The following is a 26,827-nucleotide window of genomic DNA, read 5'->3' as shown; positions in this document are numbered from 1 at the left end:
TAAAAACTTTTTTTTTTTTTTTTTATGAAACTGTTATGCTAATTTTGAATCATGGTTACAACAAATCATAAAAAAAATGACAACACAGCCTTGTTGACAATTATATGAGGAGAGGTTTGCAAGATGCCAACTGTGTATTTAAGACAGAAATAGACCATAAAGATAATGATCCTAAATTCTTTAAAAAGGTAAAATAAATACTTGGAGAGATATCACATCTAGATTTGAGAATATTAATTTTTTATATATATATATATATATATATATATATATATATATATATATATATATAATGTATGTACATGTATATATATATATTATATATATATATATATATATATATATATATATAAATAATGTATGTATATATATATAAATAATGAGTATATATATATATATATATAAATAATGTATGTATATATATATAAATAATGAGTATATATATATATATATATATAATGTATGTATATATATATATATATATATATATATATATATATATAGAGAGAGAGATAATGTATGTATATATATATATATATATATATATAAATAATGTATGCATATATATATATATATATATATATAATGTATGTATATGTATATATATATATATATATATATATATATATAATGTATGTATATATATATATATATATAAATAATATATATAAATAATGTATATATATATATATATATTTAATGTATGTGTATATATATATATATATATATATATATATTTATATATTTTAGGTTTTTTTCTTACAAGGTCAACAGCAGTATTAACGAGCATTGACATCATATGGCCCTGCTGTGATTAGCTGACGCTCCGAACACGGTTGCCATGGTGTTTAAAGAACTATTAATTTCTGAAAAGGGTGATTATTAAACATACAGATGAGCATCACTTTGGTGACACTACTGTAGTGTAACTGAATGGTGTTATGTGTGATGCGTTGCAAGAAGTTATTTTTAATAACTCATTAACACCCGAGGGCCATTTTTCATGGTGAACTGCGCAGAGTTACAGGTTGTGCCGTGCCAAACATTTTTAGTTTGAAATTGGAAGGGATAGCAATAAAACAGCACACAGAGAATGCCCTGCTCGCCACACTACCAGCTGATACAAAACTAATTTCATTGCTATACTAGTACCCAGTTGGGGGTATGTAAAACATCTGTCTGAGCCTCTGCTATGAAGACAGATTGCTGCAATGAAATCCGAAGAAAAACTTGTGGATATGAGGACACAAAATGATATGGTAATATAGTATGGATCTTGGGAGTATGTTGTTATAGAATATTAATATGCATTAAAGGGACAGCAAAGTCAAAATTAAACGTTCCTGATTCAGATGCAGCGTGACATTTTTACAAAACTTTCCAACTTACTTCTATTATAAAAATTGTTTTTGTTCTCTTGGTATTCTTAGTTGAAGAGTAAACCAAGGTAGGATGATAAGAATTTAGGAATGTGCATGTGTCTTTAGCACTATTGCAGTAGTTCTTGCAACAATTTATTACATACCTACAAACATTGTTGCAAACTCTGCTGCCCATAGAGTGCTAAAGACATCTGCACACAATGGATTTTTACAATGGATTTTTTTAAAAACATTAAACACTACATCTAAAACATTAAAGTTTAGTTTTGACTTTGTTACCCTTTTAAAGTTATTTCCTGGGATTTAAGTTACTGAGTTAAGTTAAAAAGCTATGTAACAAATGTTGTGCGCTACACAGGTGTGTGTGTGTGTGTGTGGGGGGGGGGGTGTACAGCAGCCCCATTGGCTTTTATGGATCTATTTTAAGAGCACTGACTCCTCTCCTCATTCTTGTAAGAAGATTATGCTTCCATTGCTATTATTTTCAGTCCATTGATGTATATATTGATATACTGGGCACATTACACCAGATTAAGGCCTAGTGTGGACCTAGATGGATAAATAAAGGTCAATTTTATGAATTGTTTTCTGGCTAGACTTATTCATGGGAAGAGGCAATCCCCAACTGTGTCTGAATTGCAACAGTAAAACGTGGTGCTGTCTCTAGTTTGTTTCCCTGTAAGTTGTCAAATTTAATTTGAAATGCAAATTGAAATTGGCTAGCCAAGAATTCTATAATTCCAGAATTATGTAAAATTAAATCATACGTGCATTAAGGAAGTCCACCCATTGCATTTTACTGTGCATATGAAAACAACATTGCTATAAACCTGATTCTGAGGTTAAAAAACTCCAGATCAACTGAATAATATTTTTGCACAACATAGATGAGGAATCCGACCCAACTCGATCTACCTCCTATATCAACTTATTTTTTTTTTTTTTAAAGTCCAGTAGTTTGGGCTGTAGCTTTGTTTAAAACTATTGATGCTGCCTTACAGGAAATGTCATATGTCTTTTTTTGCAACTTAAAAATAATAATAATATATTTATATACATATATATATAATATATATATATATACTTATATATATATATATATATATATACTGTATATATATATAACATACTTTGAAAGATCCAGCACCAACTTTATTAGCATTGAGGGAATGTCCGTTACTGAAAACTCTTATTATTCACTGTCTTGAAAAAATATTGTAGTGGTCCTGTACATTGCACGGAACAGTTGCCCGCTCATTAAAATTTTTCCAGCCAATAGGTGCTAAGTACATAACTAATTTCTGATGGGGACAAAGTGAAACCACTTTTCATTATGCAACACTATTGCTGTTTAAAGTTGTGTTTTGTGTAAAGCAGCAATGGTGGCATTAACACATATGAGTGGCAAATGTTATGAAATAATTAAAATAATTCTGAAGTGCTTACCAAATCCTGCCGTTCACACCTACACAATATTTCCAGAATTCATCCCTGACTTACTCAAAAAACGACAAAAATACTTAATCTTTCCCTCATTTTGGCCTTCCAAAACACTGCCTCTCCTCCCTATTATCTAATCTATTAAAACTATTATGAATGCTTCTGCTAGACTCATCCACCTATCTACATCAGCGACTCAGCTCTGCCAGTCTCTACACTGGCTCCCCATACACTCCAGAATACAGTTTAAAGTGTTAACCCTAACTTACAAAGCACTAAACAGTCTAATTCCCAACGTGAAATATTCCCCATCCCGTCCTCTTCGATGAACCTCTGACCTACGTCTCTACACTCCTGTTATCTCTACGTCCCACTACCGCCTCCAAGACTTCACACGTGCTGCTCCTGTCCTCTGGAACTCTCTACCCCGCTCCATAAGACTGTCTCCAACCTTGTATAGCTTCAGACGCATCTTGAAAACCCACCTATTCAGAGAGGCTTACCCTCTCTCCTCAATCCCTCATCCTAACCAAACTAATACATGAACTGCCTGACTTACTACTGCAACTACAAACAATGTGACAAGCTATACCCAACCATATGTCTCTGCACCGTAAACCTGTAGACTGTGAGCTCTCCGGAGCAGGGCCCTCTTCCTCCTGTACTAGATTTGTTTAGTTTTATGTTTTGGATTTTTAGCAAAAATCTTTATCATTGTATACCCCTATCATTGTACCCAGCGCTACGGAATTTGGCGGCGCTATACAAATAAATGATAATAATATGTGATACATTTGTTCTGAAGAAGACTAACATTGTAACATCTGTTCAGTCGTTTATATATATATATATATTTTTTTTTTTATTATTTTTTTTTTTTTAATCACATTTCTTCAAACCAGGATGCTTTAAGTATAGGACTTTGTATTAAAATCATGTAACACTTCAATGGTAAATTTTAAAGTAGACAATATAATGATCAAGAGATATATTTCTGCTGTTCATAATGTAATACTAAAAATAAATATTTTAATATGATATGTGTTATATGAGAACGAAAAGTATATTCCATGTTCAGCTCAAATATAATATACAACAGTCAGTGTGAATGATGAAATATTAGAAAAAAATTGTTTCTAGAAATACTGCAATATTACATCTATAAAGACATTTGATATTGGGATATGAATATCATGGGGGGTATTTAGTAAAACATTTGAATATACTAATACATTCATCCATCAGTATTCCTAAGAAAGTGACAGCCTATTGCAAGATATGGAAAATGTGGTTTAACCCTGTAGGAGATAAAATAATTACAACATGGCAACTTTTCTGTCAGATCAAGAGTGTTGTTTTTTTTTGGAAGACTTGATGTGTGTGTTGCATATTACAGATAACTCTGCATTGGTATTCTACCTGGCTACTTCCATTTAAAGGGATATAAAACGGTCTGTGTCATTGTTGGGTTATACTCATTAGAAATCTTTGCAATATGTATTATTCATCATTTTAAAAGGATTTTACCTTTTATTCCTTTTTTTAAAATTTCATTTGTGCAATGTCCATTACTTATTGTCACAGCCCTACAAGGGGGCTGAGGTCTCTACAGGAAGGCATAAATGTGATGTCATAAATCTTGTAGAGTAACAGGAGCTGGGTTATTGTTTAGCGAATGCAAGATCAACTGGTAGTCTGTTTTCCTCATGCTCAGAAGAGGACAAAAACGCAACTTAAAGGGACAGTATACACTAAAATTGTTATTTTTTTTTAAAAAAAAATAGATAATGCCTTTACTACCCATTCCTCAGCTTTGCACAACCAACATTGTTATATTAATATACTTTATAACATTTAAACCTCTAAATGTCTGCCTGTTTCAAAGGCTCTATAGACAGCTTCTTAATCACATGCTTTTTTATTTGCTTTTCACAACAGGAGAATGCTGGTTCATGTGGGCCATATAGATAACAATGTGTTCAAGTTATTTAAGATTTAGCACAACACAGCAATAAATGCAAGTCAATAGATAATAAATACAAAGTCATGTGATCAGGGGGCTGTCAGAAGATGCTTAGATACAAGGTAATCACAGAGGTAAAAAGTATATTATTATAACTGTGTTGGTTATGCAAAACTGGGGAATGGTAAATAAAGGGATTATCTATCTTTTAAAACAATAAAAAATATATTTTAGACTGTCCCTTTAAGCTACCAATATGTCAGCTATCTATCTCCCTGAAGTCAGGGGCTACAGTGAGAATTTCTAAGTGCTCATCAAGAAAACAAGTAAACTGCATTATTTTTTTACACAATCTATTTCTTTCTATGTTTACTTTGCATAATTATTTTTTTTACTAAAGGAGAACTGTTGTATATTCCTTTAAATATTTGTATTTAGCCATTCAATAACAAAATAAGATTCCCAGACTGAGAGGGGAGGTAGGAGTAGACATGTGTCAAGCTTCTTTGAATAATTATTCTATCATGACTAAAAAAGTGAAGTGGAATGGTTTTCTTTCTGGTAAAGTAAATGGATCACATTAATGGTTTGTAAGCAAGGTTTTGTAACGTGCTTCACCCTACACAAAGCTGCTGAATGCAACATGAAAGATTTTATTTACCTTATACAAGTAGTTGCTTCAGTAAAGCAATCTTCAGTTACAACCACCCAAAAAGGTCAATTTCTTTACCCTGGAGACAAAAAAGGAAGATTAGAAAATCTGATTAAACGCACAGTGCGGACATGCACGTCTGCAAAAATCTCACTGGCATCATATTGGGCAAATGCAAATATAAATATAAATATGAAGAAAACCCCCCCACAAATGAATCCAATTGTGTTTAATGGTGAATGACTTTCAGAGAGTTAATAAAAAACAATAAAGTCACAGGATTGCTTGCTTATCAGTACCAGCCTGTACTAGACTCTTTACAAAAACAACATGGTCTTTGGGAAGAAGAAATGAGAAAGCTTTATATTCAGCAACAAAAAAAGTCATTTGCCTATGAAGCTGTTCTGGTTTTTAGGACACGATACACAAAAAGACAGTGATTCAAATCAGGCTGTTAAATTAGATAGACAGACAGATATAGATATGCACCGCCCAGCTAATTTTACTGACCACCCGGTTACATTTTTTAGCCATTATTAAACTAAAATTTGCATGCATTAAAAATGTTTAATTTGTATTGCACAAATTATCATTAAATACATTTCTTTTAAATTATGCAATCAATTTGTTTTTTGGATAGCTGAAAATGATATAATATTAGAAAATATTACACTGCCCCTACCGGGCTACTTTATAATGTACGGAGCCCCAGAAGTGTCCCACCAGATTTTTTTTATAAACTGTGAGCACATTTTACTAAATCGTGAACACATTTTGCTAAATCGTGCGCACAATTTGCTAAATTGTGAACACATTTTGCTAAATCGTGCGCACATTTTGCTAAATCGTGAGCACATTTTGCTAAATCGTGAGCACATTTTGCTAAATCGTGCGCACATTTTGCTAAATCGTGAGCACATTTTGCTAAATCATGAGCACATTTTGCTAAATCGTGCGCACATTTTGCTAAATCGCGAGCACATTTTGCTAAATCGTGAGCACATTTTGCTAAATCATGAGCACATTTTGTTAAATCGTGCTCACAATTTAGCTAAATCGTGAGCACGATTTATAATCATGATATTCCACCTTAAAGGGACACTGAACCCACATTTTTTCTTTCGTGATTCAGATAGAGCATGCCATTTTAAGCAACTTTCTAATTTACTCCTATTATCAAATTTTCTTCATTCTCTTGGTATCTTTATTTGAAATGCAATAATCTAAGTTTAGACACCGGCCCATTTTTGGTGAACAAAATTCATCCACCAATGAAAAAGTGCTATCCAGAGTTCTGAACCCAAAAAAAGCTTAAATGCCTTCTTTTTCAAATAAAGATAGCAAGAGAACGAAGAAAAAATGATAATAGGAGTAAATTAGAAAGTTGCTTAAAATTGCATGCTCTATCTGAATCACGAAAGAAAAAAATTGGGTTCAGTGTCCCTTTAAGCCTAAAACCTCCCACTTATAGATCAGCCTGCTCACCAGTTACCCTTTCAGTTCAGTGTGTCAGACTGGAGACTCAGTACAGACAGACTGGTAAGTAACTGCACCTTAGCTTCAGTCACATGGATTTCTAAAAGCCCAATGTTAGCATTATGTTATGTGACAAACAGTTGCTCACAAAGCATATTTATCCTTTCACAATACAATGCAATGATATTCAAATTGGAGGTGAAATAGGTGTACATAAATTATGTTATATTTTAAGTATATATTGAACAGAAATTAGTTAATTATTAAAAGGACAGTCAAGTCCAAAAAAAACTTTCATGTTTCAAATATGGAATGTAATTTTAAACAACTTTCCAATTTACTTTTATCACCAATTTTGCTTTGTTGGTTGGTATTCTTAGTTGAAAGCTAAACCTAGGAGGTTCATATGCTAATTTCTTAGACCTTGAAGACCGCCTCTAATCTAAATGCATTTTGATAGTTTTTCACCACTAGAGGGCATTAGTACACATGTTTCATATAGATAACATTAAGCTCATGCACGTGAATTTACCATGGAGACAGCTCTGATTGGCTAAAATGCAAGTCTGTCAAAAGAACTGAAATGAGGGGGCAGTCTGCTGAGGCTTAGATACAAGGTAATTACAGAGGTAAAATGTGTATAATTATAACTGTGTTGGTTATGCAAAACTGGGGAATTGGTAATTAAAGGGACATAAAACCCACATTTTTTTCTTTCATGATTCCGATAGAGCATGTCATTTTAAACAACTTTCTAATTTACTTCTATTATCTAATTTGCGTCATTCTCTTGATATTCTCTTTGCAGCTGCTGATTGGGTGCTGCACATAGATGCTTCATGTGATTGGCTCACACATGTGCATTGCTATTTCTTAAACAAAGGATATCTCATGAATGAAGCAATTTAGATAATAGAAGTAAATTGGAATGTTGTTTAAAATTGTATTCTCTACCTGAATCATGAAAGAACATTTTTGGCTTTAGTGGGCCTTTAAGGAATTATCTATCTTTTAAAAAAACACAAATTCTGGTGTTGACTGTCCCTTTAAGGTTAAAAACTGGTTTCTCAAAACAAAATAGTTGTGCTCCCAGTAAAAAATAAATATGAATTGTACAATTTCAAATACATATTTTTCTGTAATTTCTCTATAAATATTGTAACATTCTTCTGTCTTTTTTAAGTGGGGTAATGTTAGCAATTAATTTTTTATTAATACTATGGAATCATCCAATTTGATTCCAGTACCTAAAGAAAAAAATGGCAGTGAAAACTGTACACATTTTCATAATGCTCTGTGCACAATAGAATCATGGAAGCCTGTGTTATTGTACACACAATGCTGTACATTGCAAAGGTTATCCAAAATATAGGGATTGGATTCCAAAGCAGTATAGCTGCAAAATGTGTGTGTTGTTTACAATGAGTTTATCTGTCTGAGTACAGTGTAAAGTTTAAAGGGACACTGTACTTCAAATGTTTTATTGTGTAAAAAGATAGATAGCGCATTAACTACCGATTCTTCAGCTTTGCACAACCAAAATTGTCATATTAAAGGGACAGTAAACCTACCAAATAATGTTATATAATTCTGCACATAGTGCAGAATAATATAACATTAGCTTAGCACCAGCTTTCTAAAGCAAAGGACTGAAGATATATTACACTTTGAAAATTCATTTGATAGAATGCCACTCCTGGCCCCACTGAGCGGGTCTATTTGTTTTCCTAAGCGCATCGCGGGCACGCTGTCTAGTCACAGCGCGCACGATCGTGCTATTAAACTAAATGCAGCTCGCTCCCGCTCTAGTCTGGTGTGATTAGACAGCGTGCCTGCGATGCGCTTAGGAAAACAAACACCTTTGGGGCTCTGTAATAATGCCACCTGGCTGCCAAAATTTTATGTGGAAAACACTGGATATATATATATATATGTATATATATATATATATATATATATAAAGAGAGATAGATAGATAGATAGATAGATAGATAGATAGATAGGACAGATAGATAGATAGATAGATAGATAATAGATATATAGAATATAGAGATAGATATTAGAAACTATTACACTGCCCCCAACAACCCCACCTGGCTACTTCAAAATGCCACCTGGTTGCCAACTTTTTCTGTGGAGAACACTGGATAGATATAAAGATAGATAGATAAAAATTTAAAAAAGAGGAATTTAATTTAATCTCTTGGGACAGTTAGGAAACCTTTACTAATATCTCAGTTGTATTAGTAGATTTCAGTTTTGCATAATCAAAAATTCAGTGTGGTATCTAATATGCATCTCTGACTATCTTGGATTTTTGCAGGAAAGGATGGTCATGGGGGGGGGGGATCAAAATTGGGCAGTTGCCAAACCAAGTATAAATATTCTTATTGAAATAGGTTTTTAAGTAGGAATTTATTTTGGATATTTAAATATAGAACACATTGAATGTCTCATTTTCATGCAATGGTTTCATCAATTTGTAACAAATAAATACAGTTAATAAGAGACATGCAATACAAATTTCTTTGTTTTGTGTTTCCAATTTAAAGTTAATCCAGACATAAGTGGTAGATGTATAATGCTTGCAGAATATGAACAAGACTCATTTTAAAACATAAACAGAATAAAAAAATTAAAAAGTTTTATTGATCACCGTATATTTCCACATATTAATGAACCTTTTAACCATTTGCTCACCTGGGAAGGCTATAACACTTTACATTACATAACAGTCTAATGTAGTAACCATAGGGTTCACAAGAGATCAAAGGGACATGAAACCCAACATTTTTCTTTAATGATTCAGATAGAGAATGCAATTTTAAACAACTTTCTAATTTACTTCTATTATCTAATTTGTTTTATTCTCTTGGTATCATTTGTTGAAGGAGCAGCAATACATTACTGTTTTTCTACTGAACATATGGGTGAGCCAATGAAAAGTGATATTGATAAGCAGCGACCAATCAGCAGCTAGAACCGAGGTTCTTTGCTGCTCATGAGTTTGCCTAGATAAACCTTTTAGCAAAAGATAACAAGAGAAGGAAGCAAATTAAATAATAGAAGTAAATTAGAAAGTTGTTTAAAATTGTATTCTCTATCTGAATCATGAAATATTTTTTTTTGGGTTTCATATCTCTTTAAGTACAAACTTAATCCATATTAAAATAAAATTTTTGTAATACGTCTACATTTTGTGTAATTAAATGGACATTATAAGAAAAATTTAGTTCACCATAAAACATATAGGGCCAGATTACAAGTGGAGCAATATAGTTAGTGCTAGGAGCATAAACACAATCAGGGTGTTCTTTACGCTCAAATCCAGATTACAAGTTTGCGCAAACTCTATGTAATTTACGCCGCCCATATTTTCTATGCGGTAATATACGGTAATATGCGTTAATATGCAAGTTGAAAGTACCGCTCAAACTTTTTTACGCAACCTAAAATGTTAGGGTTTTTTATTTTAACAAAGTAAAATTTTTTTATTTTTTTTGGTAATGTTAGCTTTTTGTTTTTTTTATTCTAATTGTAATGTTAGTTTTTTTTTAATTATTTAATAGTAATGGTAGTTTTTTTTGTTTAACCCCTTAACGACCAGGTCGTTATGCCCTTAAGGACCGTCGCTGCAGTCCTGGGCTTCTCTCTGTCGCAATCTAGTTAAAAATAGCGAGATTGTGCTATTTCTGCATGCCCCATGAGTGGGGCACTGCAGAAATAGATTTGCAGAGTTACCGATGCAGAGAGGGCCACATCGGACAGTGGTGGTGCCGATCATTGGTGGGTGGGTGGCCCATCGCTGGAGGGGACGGAAGGAGGGCGGGACCGTTACGCCACGCTACACAGATAGGGGGAGAAAAAAAGCTAGGGAGGAAGGGCAATAAGGAGGATCCATTGTGGGAAAGGGATCTGGGAGGGGGTAGGGTAATGAGGAGGAGCAGCTACACTACAGAAAAAAATGGTTAATGTTAAAAAAAAATAATGCATAAATTGAGGCAAACTGGGTACTGGCAGACAGGTGCCAGTATCTAAGATGGCGGCAAATAGGTAGGATCAGGGAGGTTGGGGGTAAAAGGTCCTACACTGCAAAAAATATAAAAAAATAAATATATATATAAAAGCAGCCTTTTATTTTAGTACTGACAGACTTTCTGGGGGTGACAATTGTGGGGTGAGGGAGGGAAGAGAGGGGGTCAGATAGGGGTCAGGGGGAGAGATGTGTCAGGTGGGAGGCTGATCTCTACACTGCAGCTAAAATTAACCCTACAAGCTACCTAATTAACCCCTTTACTGCTGGGCATAATACACGTGTGGTGCGCAGCAGCATTTAGCAGCCTTCTAATTACCAAAAAGCAATGCTAAAGCCATATATGTCTGCTATTTCTGAACAAAGGGGATCCCAGAGAAGCATTTACAACCATTTGTGCCATAATTGCACAAGCTGTTCGTAAATAATTTCAGTGAGAAACCTAAAATTGTGCAAAAAGTTTTTTTTTTTTATTTGATCGCATTTGGCGGTGAAATGGTGGCATAAAATATACCAAAATGGGACTAAATCAATACTTTGGGTTGTCTACTAAAATATATATATATATATATATATATATATATATACAGCAGGTATTGGCAGGTGCACTCTCACTAACACTTTAGTTCCAAATGCCAGGGTGCTAGAATATGGTGTAGAATATAGAAATCAGGAGACAGCACTCACTGGTCTTGACAATACTGGATTTATTCAGTGACGTTTCGGGGAATACACCCCTTCATCAGACCAGAGTACATAGAATGAAGCAAACATTTATACTGTTCCATAAGACCCTCCCCCAGTGTGAAATTGCGCCAAAATTGTTGCCATGGCAACCACCAAGTGTCAACAAACCCCATACACATGAATTAAAAAACAAATGAATTAAAAAACAACACCAAAATATACCACAATATATCAAATAAGTGAACATTGCAACCATGTACATATACAGAGCAAGTGGGAATCATAATGCAAACGGTAGATACAATTAAAGATCAAACAGAATATCAATAGAAAAAAGTATTCAGCATAGATAGACATTATGTAACCGATAGGTAGCAGTTAACAGGACCAATGAGCAATGCTTAGATTAAACATTTCATTACAGGCTTATACTGAGCAAGCAATATATACATATACAGGGCATACTATCCCCATCATACAGGCAGGTAGACAAGATAGCGGAACGACTATAAGTAGAAATCACATTGCAGGCATATATTAGCATATATTAGCAGGGGGTGTCCAAGGTATATGTATTGGGACTTATCTCATTAGTATCAATGTAGCGCTGGCAGGAAGAGGGGCTATCAAGGCACATGAACATGGAGTAACCAGTAAAACACTCTATGCATACAGATATGGAGAAGATAAATACCTGATGGGTTTAGAGGGATATAGCTCTGCGGAGAGTTGTGTGTGTGTTACCGGAGATACAATAAGCTTGGAGTACTGTGCATGCGTATCGCAATTAAGCAACGCCCCTAAGGCTATCGCTATGTGAAAGTTAATTGGTAAGAGGAGACAAGCCCCTATGTTGTCAACAGGCAACAAACAGCTAAAGACAGCAGCAAGAGCAGCTGGAAAAAGAGATCACTGGATACGCATAGCCAGAGATTGTAAGGGACACCCTTACACGGTGTAAAAATTCATAGGGGGAAAGTAAAAATAACTCATATGGGGAAAGTAAAAATAACTGATCTGCCATATATAGCACAGACACAGTCCCTAACACGGTCAAATGCAGGAATATTGAGCTAATCAATAGTTGGTAGATCCATTAGCACCGGATGGTAAACGGAAGAATTAATCAAGGGGGCATATTGTACAGAAGAGTACATGCACAGTGGATAAAAAAATACATGTATAGTATATAAAAAAAAGCAAATTTGATTATAAAAAAAGACAAATTTTGATTTTACAAAAAGCCAAATTTGATTAAAAAATAAACAATTAACCTATTGTATTAAAACAAGGGTGGAAAAAGGCACACACAACACAACTCAAGGGATCGCTATGTATACTCCAAATGCACAAAAAATACACAAAAGATATATATATAAGATATAGTATGCGGTCATATCCAAATGTCCAATGGCTAAATACACAATGTAAGGCAACCTCCGTTATATGACACACCAAAAATCTTTTTACAGGTATTCACATAAACAAACCCAATAGATAGCAGGTATATACATAGACATAGAATTCAATGTCCAATACCCACGTATGGGTCTTAAGGATGAAACCAGGTAATCAATGTCCACAATATCCAAAAGCAATGGAGAACATCAGAAAGTCAAAAAATAAGTCAAATAATAAGTAAACCACAATCGTTTCCGTGGACTAACCACAGAGAGTAAACACAGTGTTTACAGGGAACAAAAAGGTGGTACCTGTGTCTTCTGATGTCACAAGAAGCAATGCCAGTCGATACTCATGTTAAGGCCGTGTGGGTGGACTGTGTTCAATTTATAAATCCATTCAGCCTCTCTACGGAGTAGTAGCTTGTCACGGTCCCCCCCGCGGTTTAGCAGAGGGATGTGGTCAATCAGCTTGAACCTAAGATCAGATACCGTGTGGCCCATCTCCAAAAAGTGCCTGGCCACGGGTTGGTCACTCTTCCCCTTATCGATGGCTGCTCGTATGGCACTTCTGTGATTCGCCATCCTCTTTTTTATGTCATCAGAAGTTTTTCCAATGTAGAATAAACCACAATTGCAGTTTAGCATGTATATCACATATTGTGTGGTACAGGTAAGGTAATGTTTAATTTTAAACAACTCATTCGTGTGAGGATGTCGGAATTGACTGCCTTGGAGCATTGAATTGCACGTCACACAACTGGGGCACTTGAATGATCCTTTTTTAGTGGGTCGGTTTTTTTTACTGTAACTGTTAATGGGGTCAGTTTTCATCAGTATGTCTTTTAAATTCCTCCCTCTCTTGTAACCAATTCTTGGAGGGCCGTACCCATGGTATGGTAATGATGTATCTGATTCAATTATGTCCCATTTCTCTTTAAATGTCATACCCAGTGTTCTTGTGTCTGGGGAGTAAGTAGTGATGAAATTCATTCTGGTCTTGGGGTCCACACTCGTCCTGTTCTCTGTGATATCCTTTCTAGCTTTCTTAATCAGTTCATTATTATAGCCCCTGTTCCGGAACCTTTCCTCCATTTCATTCAGCTGGGTGTTCCTTCTGATGTCAGAAGAGTTATTTCTTGTAACCCGCAGTAGCTGCGCTTTTGGAATAGCTCGTATAAGAGATCTAGGGTGGAAGCTGGAGGCATGCAGCAGTGTATTACGGTCGGTTTCTTTCTTAAACAGGGTTGTACCCAGGCCAGAGTCTTCTTTATAGATTCTTAGATCTAAAAAATCTACTTCGTTGTAGCTTGACACCTCTTTCAGTTTCACCTGGTCACCCATTGTATTCAGGTTTCTCACCCATTCCTGGAATGATTCTGTAGTACCTCTCCACACCACGATGATGTCATCAATGTACCTTTTATAAAAAAGTACCTGTTCATGTTCATATACCTTGAAGACATTCTCCTCCATGTGTTCCATAAAGAGATTTGCGAAGGCCGGGGCCATATTGGAGCCCATCGCCGTTCCCATCAACTGAAGGTAAAATCTCTTCTCAAATTTGAAATAGTTCATCTTCAGGCATAGAGCTAGTAAATCAATGATGAACCCCACCGGGGGTCCAATGTAGGGATGTTTTTCCAGACTTCGTCTTACGATATCCATACCCATTTCATGAGGTATAATAGTGTAAAGACTTGCTACATCCAAACTAGCCAGAACATCACCTGGTAGTATTTCGGTTAGTGCAGCTAGGTCTTTAATTAATGCAGTGGAGTCTCTCAGGTATGACCTCATATTAGTCACCATAGGTTGTAGAATGGAGTCTATATACGTGGCCAGAGGTTGAAGGAGTGAACCCCTGACAGAGACAATCGGTCTCCCAGGTGGATGGTCCAGTTGTTTATGAATTTTAGGCAGTGTATACAGGATTGGTCTGATTGGGTAGTCTGTAATCATCCAGTCCCGTAATCTTGAGTCAATCCAATTCATCTCTGCCCCATGTTCAATAAGGGCATCAATCTGTGCTTTGTAAGTAATGGTCGGGTCGCAGGGCAGTGCCATATAAGTCGCAGTATCTGCCAGTTGTTTATCAATCTCCATTTTGTAGTCTTTGTAGTCTTGTAGGACTATCACACCCCCTTTGTCCGCCGGGCGTATGACAATTGAATCATCAGCTGTAAGCGATCTTATGGCCTCCCAGTCAGAGGTAGTCATGTTGTTTCTATACTTTATCAGGCAGCCAGCATTCAGTTTTTGTTGTATAATCCTCGTGTATGTCCTTATACTAGGATTAGTAGTGGGAGGATCAAATGAACTTGGTTTCTTAAATGAGTGGGGCTGGTCCTCAAATGTTTTCCCTTGGAAGTAATCCCCCAATTTCAATTGTCTTTGGAATTTCATTGTATCAATGTATGTGGAGAATTTATTCGTAGCTGTAGTAGGTACAAATGATAGTCCCTTCTTTAGAACCTTTATTTCTTGTTCACTCAGGGTATGTTGGCTCAGGTTCACTGTCACATCCTCCTCCTCCTGCGCTGGTACGGTGGTCTTCCTCCATACCCCGCCCCTTCTGACATGCGGTCTTCTCCTCTTCCTCTGGAGCGGGTAGTAATTCCTAAAAAAGGCTGTATGCCTGTATTGCTTTGTTGTTCCTGTTGTAGGTTGACGGTGCCTTCTGAGTCCGACCCTGAGCTTGTGTCCACCGTATTTAACTGGCGGTGTCCATAGGTCCTGATTCGTCTTTGTCTCCTGGGTTGGTAGTATGTTCTTTCAACCGGTCCTAAGGTCCATCGATAAACATTTTTGTCTTTATAGTCGTCCATAACGTAGCCCAATTTCTTATTCTTGAAGGCTACTAGCGCGCTGTTATACTCGCGTCATTGTGTCGCTATTTTCTCAGTCCAGTTCTCAGACTTATCTTGTTGCAAGATCAGACTTTTAGCCTCTTCAATGATACTAATATCATCCTTTGTCTTTTGTAGCAAATTTCTAATTTCCTCCACTACTAGTAGTATTAAATCCAGGGAACATTTGTTAAGGACCGCACACCACTTTTTCCAAAACTCAGGATTCTGTCTGCCAATGGTGGGTATGTTGTTAATTCTGAAACCCCTAGGTATTAGTCTTTTCCTGTGGTATTCAGAGAGGTATATTCTGTGTAGTTTTAAATCTACCTCTTTTTTCTTAAGTTTCATGATTTGGTTAAATACAGTCATTGCATCTTCTGCTTGGTTACTTGGTAATAAAGTGTTGAACAATATCCGTGCTGCATCTGTGTCACTCAAGGACAAAGTTTCAACACCCTCAATCTCAGGTGGAATAGTAGCCGTGGCCTGTGTTAACCCACTTGGTTCCATGATGTTTAGGTGCTCGTAGCAGTACTTGGTGCAAAGTGAACACAATAGTCCTTCACCGTGGTGAATGTAAAATGAAGACACAACTGTTCCAAATAACAACTGAGTGGTGGGTCCAATGCAGTAAACAATGGTGGGTGCAGCCAGAGGGTTGGATATACAGCAGGTATTGGCAGGTGCACTCTCACTAACACTTTAGTTCCAAATGCCAGGGTGCTAGAATATGGTGTAGAATATAGAAATCAGGAGACAGCACTCACTGGTCTTGACAATACTGGATTTATTCAGTGACGCTTCGGGGAATACACCCTTTCATCAGACCAGAGTACATAGAATGAAGCAAACATTTATACTGTTCCATAAGACCCTCCCCCAGTGTGAAATTGCGCCAAAAGTGTTGCCATGGCAACCACCAAGTGTCAACAAACCCCATACACATGAATTAAAAAACAAATGAATTAAAAAACAACACCAAAATATACCACAATATATCAAATAAGTGAACATTGCAACCATGTACATATACAGAGCAAGTGGGAATCATAATGCAAACGGTAGATACAATTAAAGATCAAACAGAATATCAATAGAAAAAAGTATTCAGCATAGATAGACATTATGTAACCGATAGGTAGCAGTTAACAGGACCAATGAGCAATGCTTAGATTAAACATTTCATTACAGGCTTATACTGAGCAAGCAATTTATACATATACAGGGCATACTATCCCCATCATACAGGCAGGTAGACAAGATAGCGGAACGACTATAAGTAGAAATCACACTGCAGGCATATATTAGCATATATTAGCAGGGGGTGTCCAAGGTATATGTATTGGGACTTATCTCATTAGTATCAATGTAGCGCTGGCAGGAAGAGGGGCTATCAAGGCACATGAACATGGAGTAACCAGTAAAACACTCTATGCATACAGATATGGAGAAGATAAATACCTGATGGGTTTAGAGGGATATAGCTCTGCGGAGAGTTGTGTGTGTGTTACCGGAGATACAATAAGCTTGGAGTACTGTGCATGCGTATCGCAATTAAGCAACGCCCCTAAGGCTATCGCTATGTGAAAGTTAATTGGTAAGAGGAGACAAGCCCCTATGTTGTCAACAGGCAACAAACAGCTAAAGACAGCAGCAAGAGCAGCTGGAAAAAGAGATCACTGGATACGCATAGCCAGAGATTGTAAGGGACACCCTTACACGGTGTAAAAATTCATAGGGGGAAAGTAAAAATAACTCATATGGGGAAAGTAAAAATAACTGATCTGCCATATATAGCACAGACACAGTCCCTAACACGGTCAAATGCAGGAATATTGAGCTAATCAATAGTTGGTAGATCCATTAGCACCGGATGGTAAACGGAAGAATTAATCAAGGGGGCATATTGTACAGAAGAGTACATGCACAGTGGATAAAAAAATACATGTATAGTATATAAAAAAAAGCAAATTTGATTATAAAAAAAGACAAATTTTGATTTTACAAAAAGCCAAATTTGATTAAAAAATAAACAATTAACCTATTGTATTAAAACAAGGGTGGAAAAAGGCACACACAACACAACTCAAGGGATCGCTATGTATACTCCAAATGCACAAAAAATACACAAAAGATATATATATAAGATATAGTATGCGGTCATATCCAAATGTCCAATGGCTAAATACACAATGTAAGGCAACCTCCGTTATATGACACACCAAAAATCTATTGATATTCTGTTTGATCTTTAATTGTATCTACCGTTTGCATTATGATTCCCACTTGCTCTGTATATGTACATGGTTGCAATGTTCACTTATTTGATATATTTTGGTGTTGTTTTTTAATTCATTTGTTTTTTAATTCATGTGTATGGGGTTTGTTGACACTTGGTGGTTGCCATGGCAACAATTTTGGCGCAATTTTACACTGGGGGAGGGTCTTATGGAACAGTATAAATGTTTGCTTCATTCTATGTACTCTGGTCTGATGAAGGGGTGTATTCCCCGAAACGTCACTGAATAAATATATATTGATAGGTAAATATAAAAAAGGCTCTATTTCTGTTTAAATGTAGTGATGGCAAAAATGCTAAAAATGTTCTGGTCTTTTGGGGAAGTTTTTGTCTCAAGTGCCCGGTCCTTAAGGGGTTAAAAGGTAAGATTAGTTGTTCTGTTTTACTTTCACAGGTAAGTTTTAATTTTTTTAAAGGTAGTTTCTTTTGGTAGAGTTTAGTCTATTTTGTGTTAACTTAGGGGGTTGTAGGTTAGGGGGTTTAGATGTTAGTGGGTTATTTTGCAGTGGGACACTGGTGGTTTAGGGGTTAATAGGGAAGTGCTTTACACTCCAGTGGCTGGCTGTTTAGGGGTTAATATTAGAGTGCAGACTTTGCAATGTTGGGGGGTGGTTTAGGGGTTATTAGTGTAGTGGCATCTTATGTTGATTTGGGTTAGAACGCGTAGGGTGTTATGTTTTTTTAAGATTTTTTTTAACCATTGACTGCAACGGGGCAGTAGATTATCGCGCAAGCAATATTGGAACTTCAGCTTTTTGCGTGAGTCGGGTTAGAACTGCAGTTATACGTTTTTACTTTAAATTCGTCAAAACCAGCGCAACCCGACTTGTGCAAAAGGTTTACCGCTACCACAATTAGCGCTCTACGGGAAGTGCTAGGTAGAACTCCACTTGTAATCAAGCCCATAATGTTTAGAAATATATATATATATTTAAATGTAATCTGCTTTCATTGATTATTTTGCCTGCTTTTTCTGTAATTCAACGGTGTAATTTTCCGCTCTATCCAGCGAGGCTGGAGTGCGTTCTGTGACAATTCTACTTGCTGCACAGTTATTGGTTAATATGTACAGGAACTTGTTTATATCTGTCTATGATTGGCCACAACAAAAAAAGTAAGAGAAAAACTTTAAAAATATTTTTCAAAGGGTGTACCCTGGGGATTACAAACCAATGCTCATTTAGGAACAAAACCTCTGTTTAAGTGCTTTAAAAAAATATCTGTACGCAAAACTAATTTCTAATGCAAAATTGCCAATATCCCTTTAACTCCTGTTCATTGCTATCTTGAGACTGTCCATGTATAGGAAAACACTACAGCACTACAGTGATACTCACATTTCGCCTTAGGCTCAGATTGTAAACTTTAACACATACTGGGGTTATGCAGTTTATGTATAGATTTGACTAACACAAAAAAACAACAACTTGTGCATGCAGCTAATAACCATGTTAAAAAGACCACATTAAAGCTGATTAAACTGACACTGAAATTACTATTTTATGACCCACTATATCTACAGTAGACCTAGAATTGCCATATCTACCTAACATGACCAAATCCCACCCAGATAACTACTATTCCCTCCTAAACTCTTTCTCCTTCTTATTGCTGTTCATGTTTCGCCCTCTAAAAAAAATCTCTGCCTCTTCATCTGGCCCTACCTGGTGGGATGTACTCAGGCAGCCCATATACCACCTTATGTTTTACCAGTCCCATAAGACCTACACAGTGGTAAAGCTGAGCACCATTATGTTTTGAAAAATTAGGCAACAATTATGATTGGAAAAACTGGGACATGGAGTTTGTGTCTCTTGGGTGGGAGATTGAGAGGTCTTAAAGAAAGAATCTGTGAACAATGTGCAATAGCAGCTGCCAGGAACAGTAATTCTGTCACATGAAGTATACTTACGGTTGCCACCTTTTCCCCAGAAAATTCCTGGACCCTTTTTAAGTGGGCGTGGCTAGGATGTGTCTCAGGGCGTGGCTTCTAAAATGTGTGTATATATATATATATATATATATATATATATATATATATATATATATATATAAAACTACATGGAGTGGAGGATCCCAGACATTGTCAAGCTAAAAATAGCTACTTTTGACCATTAGAGTGATTTGCAGTCTTGGGCAGGTGCGTATTTAGTTTTTGTGCTGCCCTAGGCAATCAAAATTCTGCTGCCCCCCCCCCCATCCCACCCCAGGATTAAGGCCTTTTTTTAGACATAATATTTTTGGGGCAGGGTGTAAAAAATTATATATATATATATATATATATATATATATATATATATATATTTTAAGACATTATTTTGCAAGTCAGATGATTAAAGTGTTTATATCAGAAAAAAATATCCTTCACTGTTTGATAGTTTGTCAGTAGGTAGTTGTTTCACCTTAAACATCTTCTTTGGTGATTGACAGTTATTTAAGCAAAATATCTGCTTGGATAAATATGTAATGAATATACAAACTGGCCTTTAAAAGTACTTAAAAAATACAACAGTAGTTATGATAGTTTTAGGAATTGTTTCCTAGGGGATAAAGTCACATGATACAATCATAATACTTGTATTGTTTCTGAATGTATTAAATGCATACAACATATTTTTAGTTGTGTTTTAAGTCACATGGTTGTATAGATTCAGCAATAAATACTTATTCTTTGCATGTATGACAGATAGACAAACAGTAAATGTACAAGTATTTAGTGACTAATCCGTTTAAGTTTTTTAATGCCTAATGAAGATGTATTGAAGGGAGAAAGGCATATGCTGTTTCACAGTGGTCACGGTGTAGTGCACACTGCACTGTGAAGTTTGTGTGAGTCTCAATCACGCGGTGGAGCCAGGAAGAATACCGCATTCCCTCTCAGTGCAGGCCAGGCTGCGCAAGTGAGCTACGCCTCCACTGTCACCACGTCATGCGCACCCACATACAATCCCATATGATAGCAATAGCCGGGCCCTGTTTGATTTAGCCACCCGGACCTGAGTTCAGTAGAGTGGCCCTAGGGACTCAAAATTCTGCTGCCCCTTAAAAATCTGCTGCCCTAGGCACCGGCCTCCTTGGCCTATGCCTTAATACTCCCCTGGTCTTGGGACATACTCCCCGAAAAGCCTCCTAAATAATGTTTATCTTATCACCTTTGCTGTGGCCAATAAGGGACAGATTGGATAATACAAATGAGCTCTTACACTGATCAAGCAATCTTTAGCATGTTGAGGGGTCAAGGTTCTGAACGACTACAGGAACAACATAAGCCTTTATGTGAGAATTACAGGGTAAACAGACAAATTAAATAATGAATGTACATGAATTTAATGTCTCAAAGTATGATATAACTAGAAACAGTTAAGCAGATTTGATCTATTCAGGGACCAAGTGTGACTTTTTAAATATACCAACCAAAAGGCCAGATCATATGGGAATCCCCTGTAAATCTCAATACTGAGAATTACAGGGGATCACATAAAAGAGCGTTTGAAGATGGCATTTTATTAAAAACTCTGGCTCTTTTCCCAGTATAACAATATTTCCTGACACACTATTATTTTTATTTTTCGGGTTGGCTGGATGGAACCCCTACAGTTTTCTGACATAAAATGTATATTTTTTATGATATTACCAAATCAAAAGTCACAACTTGTCACACTTCTGTATAGAACCGTAATATAAATGAACGCACTTGTAGCTGTCTCCAGAAATGAGCCTTCATGCAGTCATTCTGTATTTCGGCATCAGCATGCAGGCAGCCCGCCGCACAGCCACCGCACCAACACCTGCCTCTCTCTGCCGGATGTGATGTCACAACTCCCCTCCTCAACCCTCTTCCCCCCTCCCACTGTCCCACACCATCCTCTGTCTCTCCTCCAGACTCCACCTACCCGTTTTTTTTTTAGTAAGCCCGGGCTAAGCGCTCTTCTGGCCAGCTATTTTTTGTAATATTTGTGCTCACTGCTGCTTGCTGCGCTTAGCCCGGGGCATTTGAGGGTAGTTCCGGGACACGGGACACAGAGCCTCAGACTGGGACTGTCCAGGTGAAATCGGGGCGGGTGGCAACCCTAAGTATACTAGAAGGTCACACATGCAGATAGGTGACTTCATAACAGAGGTCGCTATTAAGGTGCCATAAAACATTTTGAGTTATGTGCATATTAAAAAGGGTCAACTGAGGTAAAACAGTGTGTGAAAAAAGTTTATAAGTATTTTAATAAAATTTCCAAAAATCTGCACAATTACTTACACTTTAGTGTTGCCAAGTGTAGCCTGCTCCACCTCCTATATCAGTGTTCTAGTCAAAACCTTGTACTATCATGTAACAAAGTGTGCACGTGAGGATAATTACTTATGCAAGCAAGGGGGGTGTTACAGAAGCATTAGTTATTCTGTTGTGAAGAGCTTATTTCCCAGCAGCAATGCCTGAACCAGCAAGCCAGCGCCTAAGAAGGGCTCCAAGAAAACTGTAACAAGTTTCATTTCATAAAGAGTTAACTCTTTTTTTTCAGCTTTTAGAAACTATTGTCTAATCACCTCTGGAGCCAGACTGCTAATTGATAAGATGAACTTGTAAACTTGTTATCTTAAGTACTGTAATCCTATTGTGGCCTGTCAAAGGACAGTGCTCTCTATCTAAATGTGTGATGGGGGATTTTGTGCTTCCCCCCCTCTCCCCCTGGGAGGGCCCTGTGTGCATGTAACCTTAATAAAAAGCAGGCTGGGCATCCCAGTCCTGAGTTCTTGTTTGACCCTCAATCGCAGCGTTGACTCGTTTTTGTGGGCAGAAGGGTATCCTAGCTCTACTGCAGCTAAGGGAGATTATTCTATATTTGCGAGACTCATATAGAATACTATGGAAAGCAGCTTCTCCCCTCTTTAGCAATAGGGATCCAGGCTACTAAGCGGTCCATCTCTCAGCGAGACTAAGGGTAACCGTAACATTTGGCGGCAGCGGCGGGATTTTCCTGGATTTCCTAGGAGAGGTACAGAACGGATGGAGAGCGCTTACGAAAAATTGAAGCGTACAACCCTAAAGGATTTACTTGAAAGCAGAGGGGGGTACGCCAGCAACCGGCCGAGGAGAGAGCTGATCGCAGAATTGACCGAACTGGATCAGAGCTTCACAATGGCGGAAACACCGACCACGATTAGTGACGAAAAAACCAGGATTGTTCGGGAAAGGCTCTCATTATACGGGCCGAACCCCTCCATGGAATTGGTACAGCAGTTGATGGCGGAGGCGGACGAGGATATACGAGAGACTCGAGCCCACGAACTCAACCTAGCGAACGCACACCGCAATGCTGAAGCCCCGCAGGTAATCATCCCTGTCGAAAATGCTGGGAGGCCCAAGATACCCTATGCGGCATTTCGACCCTTCCTAGAGAGCAAGACAGGGATTGATGAATATTTGGCGGACTTCGAAAGGCAATGTGCCCTGCACCAGATTCCCAACAGAGAGTGGCCCACGATATTGTCTGGGAAACTATCCGGGCGAGCCCTGGAAGCCTTTCGTACTCTGGGTGCTGAGGAAGTGACACAGTATGAGCTAGTTAAGGAGACACTGTTGCGACGGTACGCTGTAACTCCGGACACGTATCGCCGACAGTTTCGGGGCACGGAAAAGAAGCCTAACGATACCCATATGGAATGGGCGCACCGAATGCGGAGAGCGGCAAATCACTGGCTGAGCGGAAGTAAAGCGGTGACTGGGGAGGAAATTTTACAATTGTTTCTCTTAGAACATTTTTATAATGGCATGGAACAGCAAGGGAAGGAATGGCTGCGAGACTGGCGGCCTTCTACCTTAGAAGAAGCAGCCAAATTGGCCGATGAACATTATGACTCCCGTCTTCACGAACCCATGAACTACCGAGCTCCAGCACGGGTCGAACCCAGAGAGGTTTACCGTGCACCCCCTCGTGCTGAATTCCGAGCCCCGGTGCCCACAGGGCCCGTCCGACACTCAGGACCACCCAATAACAGCTCTGAGCGTCCCAGACCGACTTGCCACCGATGCAAGCAACCAGGGCATTTCCTGGCTAGCTGCCCCCTTAATACGCACCAGACACCCAGGAATTACAATTACCCCTCTGGGTCCTATCGTCCGGCCCGGGCCCTCTGTGTTAACCAAGAGGCCCCTATGGAGGGATATGTGGGGCCGCTTCACGAGGCAGACCCTGTATATGCTGCCTCAGATAACCGCCAGCACCATCGGCAGAGGGTATGGCTCGAGGGGCGATCTACCGAGGGATTGCGAGACACAGGGGCTACTATCACGCTGGTACAGAGTCATTTGGTGCCAGAGCACAAGCGATCCGGACAGACTGTGGCCGTTAGAGTGGCGGGGGGGGATGTGTACAAAATTCCAACAGCTAAAGTGCATCTTGATTGGGGAGCGGGAAAGGGGGCTGTGAACGTGGGCCTAATGGATAATTTACCTGCCGAAGTACTACTGGGCAACAATTTGGGCCCCATGACTTCTGCCTATGCTCCAGTATGCAACAACGAGGCGGACCCAGTGACTACACGGGCCCAAGCCCGGACGGAGCGAGAGCTCTCACCAGTGCGGAAGACACAGGTAAGACCTACCCCGACCTTGCCTGACAGGTTAGGCCCCATACCCTGGGACACCCCAGATGCCTTCGAGGCAGAGTCTAAGACTGACCCGACCTTACAAAAGTACCGGGAACGAGCAGAGACCGGAGGGGGCGGGGCAGATAACGAAACATTCTTATGGGAAAAAGGGAAACTATACCGCTGGACAGAGAAAAGGGGACAGCGTAGGCGACAGCTGGTAGTGCCCCACAAATACCGTCAAGAAATCCTCAAAATAGGCCACGACATCCCCTTAGCAGGCCACCTAGCCGTTACCCGTACCCTACACCGCATTACTCACACGTTCTTTTGGCCAGGGGTGCACGCTGACGTTAGAACTTACTGTAACACCTGCGATGTGTGTCAACGAGTAGGAAGGCGAGGCGATCACCCTAAAGCCCAGCTAGTAAATATGCCCATTGTAGAGGAACCCTTCAGCCGGGTTGCTATTGACCTAGTGGGACCACTGGCTACCCCTAGTCCCTCCGGTAAGCGATACATTCTTACCGTAGTGGACTACGCTACCAGGTACCCAGAGGCTGTCGCCCTATCCAACATACAAGCGGATACGGTAGCGAATGCACTAGTACAGGTGTTCTCCCGGGTAGGATTTCCAAAAGAAATCCTATCCGACCGAGGCACCCAATTTACGGCTGAATTGACCCAACAACTCTGGCAGGTTTGCAAAATTAAGTCCCTCCTAAGCTCCCCATACCACCCCCAGACGAACGGGCTGTGTGAGAGGTTCAATGGGACCCTCAAGCAAATGCTCAAGACGTTCACTCAGGAATACCGAGACTGGGAACGCTTCCTGCCGCACCTCCTATTTGCTTATCGGGAGGTGCCCCAGGAAACGACAGGGTTCTCTCCCTTCGAGTTGCTCTACGGAAGAAAGGTACGGGACCCCTAAACCTGATCCGGGAGCACTGGGAGGGAGAGATGGAGGCTGACGGTGTCCCAATTGTGCCATACGTGCTGGAACTCAGGGACCGAATGGAGCAATTAGCCAAATCCGTGCGGGCTAATCTCCAGTTGGCCCAGAGAAGACAGAAAGTATGGTACGATCGGGGGGCCCGAAAGAGAATCTTCACCATAGGACAAAAGGTGTTAGTACTTAAGCCGGTGAAGACAGACAAATTGCAGGCGTCCTGGCAGGGTCCCTACCAGATCGTAGAGAAAAGGGGAGACACCACTTATGTGATAGCTAGCTGCCACGACAACAATCTTAGAAAGACATTCCATGTAAACATGCTCAAGGAATATTTTGAGCGACCAGAGAACGTGACGGTCGTATGTTGTTCCCCTCAGGAAGACCCCGACAGTTTACCCATTCCAGACCTATTAGAAAAGAGCCTCCCCACAGGTATAGTGGCGCAGGTTCAGATAGGGGACCGACTTAGCCCCACTGAAAGGGAGCAGCTCAACCAACTCCTCCAGTCCAAACACCTCACCTTCTCCCCGAAGCCAGGGTACACTACTTTAACCACCCACCAGGTAGATACTCCGGGACAAGCTCCCTTGCGCCAGGCTCCGTACCGAATCCCCGAAGCAGTTAGGACAGGAATGAAGAAGGAGATCGATGAGATGCTCCAGCTCAGGGTAATTGAGCCCTCCGATAGTCCCTGGGCCTCCCCAGTTGTCTTGGTGCCCAAGAAAGATGGGACCACCCGGTTCTGCGTAGACTATCGGAGGCTCAATGAAAATACCGTGACGGACGCTTACCCTATGCCCAGGGTAGACGAGCTACTCGATCGTATAGCCAGGGGAAATTACCTGACCACTATTGACCTCTGCAAAGGTTACTGGCAGATTCCCCTGGCCCCGGAGGCTATCCCCAAGTCGGCATTCGTCACCCCATTCGGCTTATATCAGTTTAGGGTAATGCCGTTTGGGATGAAGAATGCCCCAGCTACATTCCAGCGCTTGGTGGATAGGCTCCTGGATGGCTTCCAGAGTTTTGCTTGCGCCTACCTGGACGACATAGCGATCCACAGTGAGTCCTGGGAGGACCACTTAGCTCATGTGGGAATGGTTCTGGAT

At 39.0% G+C, this 26,827-nt stretch overlaps 1 protein-coding gene across 9 annotated transcripts in view; it reads right to left on the bottom strand.

Annotated features, from left to right (window-relative positions):
- The window catches only part of FOXP1 (forkhead box P1), a 946,651-nt gene that overhangs the window by 590,083 nt on the left and 329,741 nt on the right, over positions 1-26,827 (bottom strand). For all 9 annotated transcript variants that reach the window (XM_053720890.1, XM_053720894.1, XM_053720895.1 and 6 more), the window contains one exon: positions 5,447-5,516. The gene's annotated coding sequence lies outside the window, so the exon portion shown is untranslated. The remainder of the gene's footprint in view (positions 1-5,446; positions 5,517-26,827) is intronic.

Source organism: Bombina bombina, chromosome 7 (assembly GCF_027579735.1).
Source record: "Bombina bombina isolate aBomBom1 chromosome 7, aBomBom1.pri, whole genome shotgun sequence".
NCBI classification, from domain to species: Eukaryota; Metazoa; Chordata; class Amphibia; order Anura; family Bombinatoridae; genus Bombina; species Bombina bombina.
Note: the sequence above shows the minus strand (reverse complement) of the source record. Positions and strands in the feature narration are given on the sequence as shown.